Consider the following 3,870-nt stretch of genomic DNA (forward strand, 5'->3'; position numbering starts at 1 on the left):
GTGCTCAATTTTATGCATAACTTTCAACCATGTCAGTAGTCCAACTGACTTTTAGAGATGGCAGACATGCCTAAGGTTATATCTGTTTAAATTTCTTCCCTGAATCAGAGCTTCCATTCAGTGTTGAGGCATCTCTCCTATTCCAAAGAAAAAAGTTCTTGTTGTGTCACAGGGAGATGAGACTGTTGTTGCTGAGATACCTGTACTTTTCAAACACAAATGGTTGAAAACTGGACTGAAGTCTTCAAGTAGTAATAGAAGAAGATTAAAGGGAACAATTTTGCTACGGTTCATTGTGCTGAGAAGGGTGGTAATGTGCTCCACACTTGCTAAGGACTTTTCCTGAGCTCTATCATTAGCCGCAGGCACAATGCATTGCGGAAAATCGTTGCTGAGTGTCAGCAGTTTTAACGGCATGACCTGACTTCTGCTTTACTGACAGAGAAAGAAGTTATAGCACATGAGCTGTCCATGTGCCATAGCTACTCTGTAAGGGAAGATGAGCAGGGGGGACAAGAACCCTGGTGAGGCAGAAAGGGCAGGAGCCTCAAGGTCATCCAAGGTATAGTGCCACTGTACCTGAGCAAGAAAAGCAAGTAGATCTGGTGACAGTATCCAGGCTCATCCTGAGATCTTTGGACTCATCCACAGTGACAAGGCCAGGAGATCAAGCTGGAAAGCCAAGGACTAGTCTGAGGCCCAGTCTAGGTCAGAGAGGTGCACAGCCAGGTATGACCATGATGGCAGGAGCAAAGCAAGGGGTTGAGCTTGAAGCAGCGCCTGCTGAGGGGGACAAGACCTTGCTTGTCAGAATATTTTCTCACACAGCTCTATCTACACATCTGTCTGATTCAAGGCTGGCTGGCTGCACCATTGAGCCTGACCCCGAGCCTAGGCAGTGAAACCCTTGAGTGCTTGGGGCCCTGAGTAGAGAACTGCAATGGAAAAGTTACTAAATGAGTACTCTAGTTAGATCTCTGTTTGTGCTTCCTAATATTTGGAGAGCGTAATTTTCGTCTTGTTTGAACTCATATTGATAGCCTGTATGCTTTTATTTCTAGGGTGAGATTCAGGTTAAGACAGTCAGTTTGACAGGGTAATCTATACTCAATGAAACTGGTAAGCTTTTTGTCCTGTTGATGGTGAGAAAAATGTTTTCCAAAGGTGATTGAGAAAGTTAGAATGCTGTACAGAACTGTTGCTATTACTTTTGGATGCCATTACCTTCAAATGCAGGGATCTGTCAGAGATTTCTCTCCCCTCTGAATAACACTGTAAGTCAAGCACTGCCATCCACTTGTGAGCCAAAGAATAAAGATCCCTTCTGGCAATAGTAATTAAATTAGTTTTATGCATTTTTCTATGACAACAGGTATTGATGGTGTTATCTACCTTCTTTTGACCTAGTCTGGCTGTTTGAGAGCTCACCCAGAAAAAATTTGCAGGCTGTCCTCACCTGGAAAATTTATCCAGGGAGAGACTGATCCCTGATCTTTTATGTTGCTGGTCCATGTTAGAATAATAGGGTCTTTCACTACAGCATCTTTCACTATAATCTTCCTTTGAGTCTGCACTACTTTGCAGAAAAGCATTCAAGTCATGAAGGTAAAGGAGAACAAATGAAAAGAGCAAGATTCTAACCCAGAGCTAAGGGAACTTGCCTAACTGCAGTTTCTTGTTCTTTGCTGTGTATTTACACTGTGCGGCTATGGAGCAAAACAAAAACACGTCAGCAAAGTTTTACAGGGCTGACTCAAAATCACAGGAGCCCTCTGCCAGCAATTAGTGGCATCAGCGAGGATGGTTCAACAAAAAAAGAACCCTCCTGAAGCATTTTATTCAAAGGGAATAAAGCTGCAGCTTCAGTAACCCCCTTCTGCTCCTTCCTCAAACTCATAGCACTATTCTTCCTTTTACCTCAGTATCCCAGCATAAGGAATCTGTAGGTGAAAGCTGTTCTTAATGCTGAATGGGGAAAAAAAAAAAATCAGCTGGTTTTTTTTCCTTTGAATTCAGCTTTGTTTCTGTTATCTCTGTTAGTTGGCTTGCATGGATTTTCTTGTGCAGACAAAATGAGAGCATTCCAGCGAGGGGAAATTATGTTTTAGTCTGGAAAAGCTGAAAGCAGATGGTTCTATAATGCCAATAAATATTCAAGTGGCATTTAGTGCATTAGAAGTTATGCATTGCCAGTGTTAAAGTAGTATTACTGACAAATCTTTTTTTAAGTGTGGCAATAATCAGCAGTTACTGGTATGTTAGTGGCAGAACAAAAAAAAAAAAGTGTGTTTCCCTAAATTTGTGTGCATTACTTGAAATTGTCTTTTACAAGTCACTGAAGATTCAAAGGCACATAAACTGATGGAAGACTGGTGTATATATTTTGCTAAATATTTGAATTTCTTCTTGTCAGTCACTTGAAAACAAAGAGCTGTAGAAAAGGGATGTCCCTAGGCAGATGCAGCTGTGAAGAACTATGGCTTTAAATTGTGCCAAAGAATTTTTTTTTGCTAATGAAGTTCTTGTCATGGACACGTGCTACATCCAGCTTGTGATCATTTTAGTGTTGCTTAAGTCACACTGTGGAAATCTGTCCAGCTCCTGCATGGCCTTCCCTCCCCACCACATCTTTGTGTGGAACCAATCAGGTTTTTTATGTAAAGCAGAGGATTAATCTGAGCAAATATGGACAAAAAACATTCAACTTAAACATGAATCTCATTCTCAAATAGAAATTTAAAATACAGTAAATGAATTGTGGATAAATATGCTGCTTTCCACTCACTGTAAAGAGAATGCAGACATTCAGTTCAAATTTAAATTTCTAGATAGTGAACAGTGAATTTTAGTTTAAATTGCTGTAATCAGAAGTTATACTACATGATTTAAAAACTTTTCTTTTTCAGTTGATAGTCAACTCGGAAGATGACAAAAAAATAACACCACTATGAGGAGCAGTTTATATTTAATCCACACTATATTCTACTTTGAATTTTGACATAATTCAAGATAAAAGCTGAAGACAACAATTATTTTAAAATGAGGGAAACTGTGGTAATAAAAATGTCACAAACTTTGACAACTTTTATGCAGTTGACCAAATATTTGACTTCTCTAAGTAAACAAAACAGTGATTAGAAAAAAATATTTTGGAGATGGTTCCTAATGATGTTCCCTTCTTCACATCAGGGCACAAAATTTATCTCAGTGACTTGGAACTACATGAAAAAAATAAAATGGAAAAGCTTTAAAAATTTAAGACTTGACATAATGGTGAACCAAGTTGACTTAAATACTTTCTGTTTGGCAGCTGGTTTGTGTACACCTGAGCATCTCATTTAAACTCAGATCATCAAATAAAAGTGTTTAGCAGGATAAACTCTAATTCCTCAATATTTTATGAAGTTTCACTTTTAATCTCTTTTACCTGATTTAGTTGTCTGTAAATGGCAATGGAACAATTTCCTCACCTCACAGATGTTTCACTGGAACATACCATGAAACTCAGTATTGTTGAAGAGGGTGAACAGGTACTGTGCATTTATGAAGGAATGGAGGAGTTACAACCAGGCAATTGATAGACATTTTCTGGCCTGATAAAAAACTTCTGTGTTCCTAAGGCAGAAATTGCCAATTTATCTAAGTCCAGTAGGCAGTGATCCTTTAAAAAAACAAAATCCCTTTACAACTAGCAACATCCTGGGAAGATTTAGAGAAGAGAACTAGGGCTAAATACCTAATCAGTGGCCATTCCAAGGAAGCTGAGATACCTTGATAAAATCTCTTACTGCTTCAGCTTGGTCAAATCTGGTAAAAATACAAATGGGGCTTCTGCTTCCAAGCCTGTCAATCAGCTGTTTGTCTGAAAAC

The 3,870-nt window shown here is 38.9% G+C and overlaps 1 long non-coding RNA gene across 1 annotated transcript; it reads left to right on the forward strand.

Annotated features, from left to right (window-relative positions):
- Positions 1-439: 439 nt before the first annotated feature.
- Positions 440-3,088, forward strand: LOC135297913 (uncharacterized). The gene is made up of 3 exons (XR_010359843.1): positions 440-562; positions 652-729; positions 2,907-3,088. It is a non-coding gene; the product is annotated as an uncharacterized LOC135297913 (long non-coding RNA).
- The last annotated feature ends 782 nt before the right edge of the window (positions 3,089-3,870 follow it).

Source organism: Passer domesticus, chromosome 3 (genome assembly GCF_036417665.1).
Source record: "Passer domesticus isolate bPasDom1 chromosome 3, bPasDom1.hap1, whole genome shotgun sequence".
Taxonomy (NCBI): Eukaryota; Metazoa; Chordata; class Aves; order Passeriformes; family Passeridae; genus Passer; species Passer domesticus.